The 9,285-nt window shown below is 48.6% G+C and overlaps 1 long non-coding RNA gene across 2 annotated transcripts; it reads left to right on the top strand.

Annotated features, from left to right (window-relative positions):
• Positions 1–435: 435 nt before the first annotated feature.
• LOC116969489 lies at positions 436–8,825 on the top strand. Of its 2 annotated transcripts, none has more exons than XR_004410783.1 (3): positions 436–448; positions 6,085–6,138; positions 8,799–8,809. It is a non-coding gene; the product is annotated as an uncharacterized LOC116969489 (long non-coding RNA). The 2 variants fall into 2 exon arrangements; XR_004410784.1 differs by lacking the exon at positions 436–448 and adding an exon at positions 3,194–3,228 and having other exon boundaries at positions 8,799–8,825.
• Positions 8,826–9,285: the final 460 nt, after the last annotated feature.

Genomic DNA, 9,285 nt, shown 5'->3' with positions numbered 1-9,285 from the left:
TAAGATAATGAAATTCTTGTTTGCTGCAGCACAAAAGAATATGGAAACATAATACAGAACATGAGATAACATTTCAGTGTGTTTATATACCATAGACCACAGATATATACACAATAAATAAACATATAAGATGCAATAGACTGTTATTGTTTAGTCCTCCACCACCTCCAGTTGAAATTCCATTTAGAGGCAACCGGACAGCAATGGCGGCCAGATTTCCCACAATTCAACGCGAGGGAGAAAGTGCCCAGCGCCAACCACTAGGGTAAGCTTATTCGCGCCATTTTGGGAATCAAATATATGAGGGTTTTTTTAATGGGTTTCTGTCATGACGTCCACATCTACAAGTGTAGTGAGCTGATCTGCTATAAAGTGCACGAAACGCCAATGTAAGCGACCCGAGCATTTTATAGCAATCTTTCTTCACCTTGCCCACTAAGGACGAAAGGTAAGAAAACAATTATTAGCCTGCCCGATCTCTTCCTATAGGGTGATTTCACGAAAGGTCACTGGAGCGTAAATCCCCACTCACGTGACCGAAATGTTTAACTGGGGAACAAGCGTCACTTCCGGTACATGTTAGTGGATGGGAAAACACGCACTTTCACACCCGTTAAAAACATCGAAAACGGCCAGGTTTTGAGCTGCAATTTACGGAGCCAGTCGGGGTGACCGTGAGGCACAGCTACCTAAATTTACAGTCCAAAGAAAAGATAGAAACTAAGGTAAATACAAGGGCGAGCTGAAGGTGTAAACAAGGCGGAAGTGCTAGCGGACTTTTTTCTTGGAGATTTAAAGATCCAAAATATCGGGAATTATCGCGTTTGCTCGCTGCATTTCATCAAAAGTGGCATTATTGACTTTGTTATCTTTATTCATTTGTTATATGAAAAGTATTAAAAGTTAGAAACCCGTCAGTAAAATTGCAAAATCGCCCATGGTTCTTGGGTGGGTTTTAACATGCAAAATGAAAACGCTTCTGAAGCTCCATTTACCATTTAAATAATCGTAAACTCTCAATGCGTTTGGAAATCAATTTTACTGAGATGCAAGCTTACGATTATTTAAATGGTAAATGGAGCTTCAGAAGCGTTTTCATTTTGCATGTTAAAACCCACCCAAGATCCATGGGCGATTTTGCAATTTTACTGACGGGTTTCTAACTTTTAATACTTTTCATATAACAAATGAATAAAGATAAAAAAGTCAATAATGCCACTTTTGATGAAATGCAGCGAGCAAACGCGATAATTCCCGATATTTTGGTCTTTAAATCTCCAAGAAAAAAGTCCGCTAGCACTTCCGCCTTGTTTACACCTTCAGCTCGCTCTTGTATTTACCTTAGTTTCTATCTTTTTTTTGGACTGTAAATTTAGGTAGCTGTTCCTCACGGTCACCCCGACTGGCTCCGTAAATTGCAGCTCAAAACCTGGCCGTTTTCGATGTTTTTAACGGGTGTGAAAGTGCGTGTTTTCCCATCCACTAACATGTACCGGAAGTGACGCTTGTCCCCCAGTTAAAATTTTCGGTCACGTGAGTGGGGATTTACGCTCCAGTGACCTTTCGTGAAATCACCCTATAGCTCAGATCGCGGAGCCGGGGATCGGCAGAAGAATTGCTCCGATCGCTGGCGCCGCGGACTTTAACATCGTGAAGCCCAGGTCTCCGGTAGGAAACGGCCGATTCGGAACCTCCAAGCCGCAAATGTCCCGAATCGGTTTGTGTTTAAGCCGGTTTGAAATGGTGTTTAAAATAGAGGATAAATGGTGTTAAATATACAAAGTCCAGAGATGCTGCCTGACCCGCTGAGTTACTCCAGCACTTTGTACCTGTCCGCGTTCTCTAGAGATGCTGCCTGACCCGCTGAGTTACTCCAGCACTTTGTGTCTATTGAAGGCAACAAAGGCTTGTATTTACTTACCAAGTGAAAACATGAAGGGGCAAAGCAAATTCATCAGCTTCTGAAATTTTATAAACCATAGTCTAATAGTATAGACTAATGGAAGGGAGGGAGAGAGAGAGACAGTCAATGCTGATAAAGACGGGAGCGTGGGGATATCTGAACACAATTAGCTTCTTCCCCACTAAACCCAAACACGTCCACTCTCTCCAGCACACCCTGACTATTCCCAGGGTACAAGTGTCTGATTAATAATCCAATGCTCCCCTCCTTCACGACACCCCCTCCTCCACCCACCTCCCTCCACCTTCCCTATCTCCTCCCTCCCTCAATCCCTCGCTCTCTCACTCCCTCCCTCCTCCCCTCTACTCTATCGACCATCCCATTCTACTCTCCCTCTTCCTATCAGCCTCCCCTCCCCTCTCACCTTACCTCTCTTCATCTGTCCCTCCCTTCCTTCCCTCTCTCCATCTCTCTCTCTCCCTCTCCCTCTCCCTCTCCCTCCCTCTCTCGCTCATCCCTCTCCCTATCCGTGTCCTCCAGAGTTGCTGCCTGTCCCGCTGAGTTACTCCAGCACTCTGTGTCTCCAATGTTTGTGTCGGGGCGTGGGTTGGTCTTTGTTACGGGACATCCTGGAGACCTTTGTTGAGCGTCGGGGAGGTTCTCGGACGATGTCGCCCACAAGGCGAGAATGTTTTTCATCCAGCGCCGAGGTCAAGATGTCCCAGAATAGTCTGGCCTATGTGTTTCTCCTTCGAGCCGTGTTGGCTCACAGGGGCTGCGCTTGTATCAACTGTGACCGCCTGCTCTGGTCCAACTTCCTGGACCTGATCAACCGCTGTCTGATCGTGGCTTCTGAGGACGAATGTTCCTCTCAGCTGGACTTATACCAAGGACTTCAAAATGGGTGAGAGAGAGGGAGAGATTGAGAGGGGGAGATGGAGAGGGAGTGCCGCACTGCGGGAGGGAGGGAGAGAGAGGAGGAGGGAGGGAGAAAGGGAAGGAAGGAGGGAGAGAAGGAGGGGCTAGATAGAGTGGAGGGAGGGAGGGGAGAGGGGGTGGGTGAGGCGGTGAGGAGGGGAGCATCGCGTTATTAAACAGATAATTGTACCCTGGGAATAGTCAGGGTGTGCTGGAGAGAGTGGGCGTGTTGGGTTTAGTGGGGAAGAAGCTGATTGCGTTCAGATAACCCCACGCACCCGTCTTTATCAGCATTGACTCTGTCTCTCTCTCTCTTCCTCCCTCCCTTCCATTGGTCTATACAGAAGCTATGGTTAATACCTTTCACAAGGACATGGATTTGATTTACCCCTTCATGTTTTCACTTGGTAAGTAAACACAAACCTTTACTGCCTTCATTAGACACAAAGTGCTGGAGTAACTCAGCGGGTCAGGCAGCATCTCTGTGGAGAACGTGGACAGGTACAAAGTGCTGGAGTAACTCAGCGGGTCAGGCAGCATCTCTGTGGAGAACGTGGACAGGTACAAAGTGCTGGAGTAACTTCGCGGGATAGTCAGCATCTCTGGAGCGAAGCAATGGGTGTTGTCTTGGGTCGAGACCCTTCTTTTGATTGAGATTCAGGGGAGAAGGAGTCTGGAGATATGGAAGGTTTAAGAAAAACTGGAGATGCTGGAAAAATCGAATGTAGACAAAAGTGCTGGAGAAACTCAGCGGGTGAGGCAGCATCTATGCAGAAGAAGGAATAGGCGACGTTTTGGGTCGAGACACTTCTTCATACAGACGTGGGGGGGAGCGGGAAAAAGAAAGAAGAGGCGGAGACAGTGGACTGTGGGAGAGCTGGGAAGGGGAGGGGGTGGAGAAAGCAGGGACGACCAGAAATTGGAGAAGTCAATTTCATACTGCTGGTGTGTAAACTACCCACGCAAAATATGAGGTGCTGCTCCTCCATTTCACTCTGGCCACGGAGGAGGCCCAGGACAGAAAGGTCAGATTCGGAACAATCCTTGTTCGAGGAGTACCGTAGCCCTATCCTCGAACTCTACCTCCGCTGCATTGGCAACTGCATTGGTGCTACCTCGTGCACCCATGCAGACCTCACTGACCATCCATTTCACCACTAACTTCCATTCGGCACTTAAGTTCACCTGGACCATTTCCGACATCTCCCTACCGTTTCTAGACCTCACTATCTCCATCACAGGTAACAAACTACTGACCGACATCTACTACAAACCCACTGACTCCCATGGCTCTCTGGGCTACACACCTTCCCTCCCAGTTTCCTGTAAGGACTCCATGTTACAAACCAGGGCATCGGAGATGTCCTCATTCTTTAGGGAACGGGGTTCCCCTCTTAAATTATACATAAGACTCTCACCACTCCTCTATATCCGGTAGCTCCGCTCTCACTCCCAACCCCCCCCCCCCCCCCCCCCCCCCCCCCCCACTCGTAAGAAGGACAGAATCCCCCTTGTCCTCACCTTGCACCTTACCAGCAGTCACATACAACAGATAATTCTCAACATTTTCGCCACCTCCAACAGGAACCCACTACTGGCCACAACTTCCCATCTACTCCCTTTTCGGCTTTCTGCAGAAACCTCTCCCTCCATAACTCCCTGGTCAATTCGTCCCTTCCCACCCAAACCACCCCTTCCCTGGTACTTTCCCTTGCAACCGCAGGGAATGCTGTACCTCCCCCCTCGACTCCATCCAAGAACCCAAGCAGTCTTTCCAGGTGTGGCAGAGGTTTATCTGCACCTCCTCCAACCTCATCTATTGCATCTGCTGCTTTGAGTGTCAGCTGACCTACATCGGTGAGACCAAACGTAGGCATGACGATCGCTTCGCCCAACACCTCCGCTCAGTTCCCAATAACCAACCTGATCTCCCAGTAGCTCAGCACTTCAACTCCCCCACCCATTCCGAATCCGACCTTTCTGTCCTGGGCACTACATTGTCAGAGTGAGGCCCAGCGCAAATTGGAGGAACAACACCTCATATTTCGCTTGGGCAGTTTACATCCCAGCGGTATGAACATTGACTTCTTCAATTTCAGGACGTCCTAGCATTCGCCCTCCTTCCCCTCCCCTTCCCAGCCCACTGTCTTAACCTCTTCCTTTCTCTTTCCTGCCCCCCCACCCCCACCCCCACATTCGTCTGAAGAAGGATCTCAACCCAAAACATCGCCTATTCCTTCTCTTCATAGATGTTACCTCACCCGCTGAGTTTCGCCAGCATTTTTGTCTTCCTTAGAGATATGGAAGAGTAAGGTGTGAAAACCGATTCCTCCAGTTACTCCAGCACTGTGTGTATCTTTTGGTGTAAACCAGCCTAGAGCGATATAGAGATGCAGCGATGAAACATGCCCTTTTGCAGGGCAAGTGTGTTTTACACAGAGGGTGGTGGGTCCCTGGAACGTGCTGATGATGGTGGTGAATGAAGCTCCGATAGTAGTGTTTAAGAGGCTTTTGGATAGGCAGATCGATATGCAGTGAATGGAGGGATATGGATCACCTGCAGGCAAAGGAGATTAGTATAATTTGGCATCATGTTCGGCCCAGACATTGTGGGCCGAAGGGCCTGTTCCGACATGTTTGATCACTTTGTGATATTTAGTTTTGTTTCGACACAAAGTGCTGGAGTAACTCAGCGGGTCAGGCAGCATCTCTGGAGACAGGGAATGGGTGATGTTTCGGGTCGAGACTGAGAGTCAGGTGAGAGGGAAATGAGTTTAATTTTCTTTAATTTAATTTAACTTAACGTAATTTAATTTAACTTAGGTTACATAATTTAGTTTAGTTTAGATTAATTTAGTTCAGTTTAGTTTAATTTAGTTTAGTTTAATTTAGATTAATTTAATTTAGTTTAATTTTCATTAATTGAGTTTAGTTCAGTTAATTCAACTTAAGTTAGTTTAGTTTATTGTCACATGTACCGAGGTACAGTGAGAAGCGTTTTTGTTGCGTGCTAACCAGTCAGCAGAAAGACTGTATATGATTACAATGGTCCGCAGTGTACAGATACAGGATGAAGGGAATAACGTTTAGTGCAAGGTAAAGTCCGATTAAAGATAGTCCGAGGGTCCCCAATGGGGTAGATGTGAGGTCAGGACTGTTCTCTAGTTGGTGAGAGGACGGTTCAGCTGAGTTACCTGATATTAGCCGGGGTGATGAAGTAAGTTGGATTAAAGATTGGAATTTAGTACATTCTATCTCCACAGATTATGAACCCCTGGATATGTTACATGCCTTTCTCCAAGTTAAATTAAAATCAGGTCAGAGGCTAAATATTCAATTCAATTCAATTCAATTCAATTCAACTTTAATGTCATTGCACAAATACTGAGTATGGGTACAACAAAATGCAGTTTTGCGTCAGTCCGTAGTAGTAGTGCATATAGAAATTTAAAAAAAAACGAGGATACAGAATAATCAAAAATACAGAATAATTAAACAATGGGGACGGAGGGACCGGAGGAATCTATCGGCGGGACTCCGAGTTCAACAATGCGACGGTATGATTGTAGAAGCTGTTCCTCATCCTACTGGTACGAGACCTGAGGCTCCTGTACCGCCTCCCTGATGGGAGGAGGGCAAACAGTCCATGGTTGGGGTGGGAGGGGTCTTTAATGATCTTCCCAGCTCGTTTCAGACACCGTTTTCGGTGGAGGGCATCCATGGCAGGGAGCGGGGCACCGATGATGAGCTGCGCGGTTTTCACCACCCGTTGTAGTGCCTTCCTGTCCGCAACAGTGCAGCTGCTGTACCATACCGTGTAGCAGGCAGTCAGGATGCTCTCGATGGTACACCTGTAGAAGTTGGTCAGGATCTGGGGGGACAGGTGGGCTTTCTTGAGCCTCCTCAGGAAGTAAAGGCGCTGCTGTGCCTTTTTGATCAGCTTGGAGGAGTTGAGGGACCAGGACAAATCCTCCGAGATGTGTACCCCGAGGAATTTATAGCTGGAGACGCGCTCCACCTCAGTCCCGTTTATGTGGATGGGGGTATGTCTGCCCCCTCTGACCTTCCTGAAGTCGACAATAAGTTCCTTCGTCTTCTTGGAGTTGAGGACGAGGTTATTATTGGCACACCAGGTTGTCAGGTGCTGGACCTCCTCTCGGTAGGCTGACTCATCGTTGTCACTGATCAGTCCTACCACCGTGGTGTCGTCAGCAAACTTAATGATGGCGTTGGATCCGTACTTAGGGATGCAGTCGTGGGTGAAGAGGGAGTAGAGGAGAGGGCTGAGCACACAGCCCTGTGGCACGCCGGTGTTCAGTGTTATAGTGGTGGAGGTGAGGTTGTTGACCCTAACAGACTGTGGTCTGTTGGTGAGGAAATCCAGTGTCCATTTGCAGAGGGAGGTGGAGATGCCAAGCCCGCTGAGTTTGGTGATCAAGCTGGCGGGGATGACAGTGTTGAAAGCGGAGCTGAAATCAATGAACAGCAACCTGATGGAGGAGTTGTTGTTGTCCAGGTGGGTCAGGGCAGAGTGTAGGGCCGCCGATATGGCGTCCTCTGTAGACCTGTTGGCCCGGTAGGCAAACTGATGGGGGTCCAGTGTGGGGGGGAGGCTGGCTTTGAGGTGAGCCAAGATCAGCCGCTCAAAGCACTTAGCAATGACAGGGGTGAGTGCCACTGGGCGGAAATCGTTGAGGCTCCCTGTGGCTGACTGTTTGGGCACTGGCACGATGGTTGATGTCTTGAAGCAAGTGGGGACAACACCCTGGGCCAGTGAGTGATTGAAAATGTCGGTAAAGACTTGGGATAGTTGTCCAGCACATGCCCTAAGCACCCGGCCAGGGATGCCATCGGGGCCGGCAGCTTTGCGCTCATTCACCTTGCTCAGTGCATCTTGTACAGCAGAGGTGGAGAGACTGAGGGGTTGTTCATTTGGGGGTGGAGCAACTTTGATGGCTGGGGTTTTGTTATCTCGGTCAAAGCGAGCATAGAAATGGTTTAGCTCGTCAGGAAGGGTGGCGTTGTCTGGGGGAGGGGTGTTAACTTTCTGGTAATCGGCAAGGGATTTGATTCCTTGCCACATGCGCCTGGGGTCAGAGTTGTTATGGAAGTGCTCCTCAATCCGCCGTTTGTGATTGAGTTTGGCATTCCTAATTCCCATTTTCAGATTGGCCCTGGATGAGCTGTATCCCTCAGCGTCGCCAGATCTGAAAGCGGCATCGCGATCCTTCAGTAGGAGTCTGACCTCCCTGCTCATCCACGGCTTCTGGTTAGGGAAGGTCTTTATGTCTTTGTGGGCAGTGACATTATCGGTGCAGAATTTTATATAGTCCATAACTGTTGAGGTGTATGAGTTGATGTCCACTTGTGAATTGAAGGTGGACTGGGTAGCAAACAGACTCCAGTCTGTCTGCTGAAACTGCTGCTGTAAAACAGAGACAGCCCCCTCAGGCCAGACCTTCACTGTCCTCGTGGTAGGTTTCACACGTCTGATCAGAGGTGTGTATTTGGGGAGCAGGAACAGAGAGAGGTGGTCAGACTGACCAAGGTGTGGGAGGGGGAGGGCTTTGTAGGCTTCAGTAATATTAGTGTAAACTAAGTCCAGAATATTGTTTCCTCTGGTTGGGCAGGAAACATGCTGATGGAACCTGGGGAGTACAGTTTTAAGGTCGGAGTGGTTGAAATCACCCGCAACAATAAATTTCCCAATCTTCCGTATCCCTTTCATCTTGTAGTGAGGAGGGAGCGCCGCACTGCGGGAGGGAGGGAGGGAGGGAGGAGCGGTGAGGAGGGAGGGAGGAGCTGTGAGGAGGGAGCGCCGCATTGCGGGAGGGAGGGAGGGAGGGAGGGACGAGCGGTGAGGAGGGAGGGAGATGCGGTGAGGAGGGAGCTCCACACTGCGGGAGGGCGGGAGGCTTTAGACCCTTGAATCACTTGTTATTAACTAAACTCCTTCCTACTTTTCTCCCCTCCTCAGCTGTCTGTGGGCACGAATGCAGTGAGTAGAAACATAGAAATTAGGTGCAGGAGTAGAGGCCGTTCGGCCCTTCCAGCCTGCACCGCCATTCAATATGATCATGGCTGATCATCCAACTCAGTATCCTGTACCTGCCTTCTCTCCATACCCTCTGATCCCCTTAGCCACAAGGGCCACATCTAACTCCCTCTTAAATATAGCCAATGAACTGGCCTCGACTACCATCTGTGGCAGAGAGTTCCAGAGATTCACCACTCTCTGTGTGAAAACAGTTCTTCTCATTTCGGTTTTAAAGGATTTCCCCCTCTTGATGAATGTCTGAACAAGCATCCTAATACTGAAAAACTAATAGCTTATATTTATAACACCCTACTAAATAACGAGGTACCACCGACCGAACCATATAGATACAAATGGGAAAATGAAATAGGTCATCCTATCACGACAGATATGTGGGACAAATACATCAATGTTCATTAAATGCCAG

The sequence above is a fragment of the Amblyraja radiata genome, unplaced genomic scaffold, assembly GCF_010909765.2.
Source record: "Amblyraja radiata isolate CabotCenter1 unplaced genomic scaffold, sAmbRad1.1.pri S62, whole genome shotgun sequence".
Lineage (NCBI taxonomy): Eukaryota > Metazoa > Chordata > Chondrichthyes > Rajiformes > Rajidae > Amblyraja > Amblyraja radiata.
This window is presented reverse-complemented; position numbering and strand designations above follow the sequence as displayed.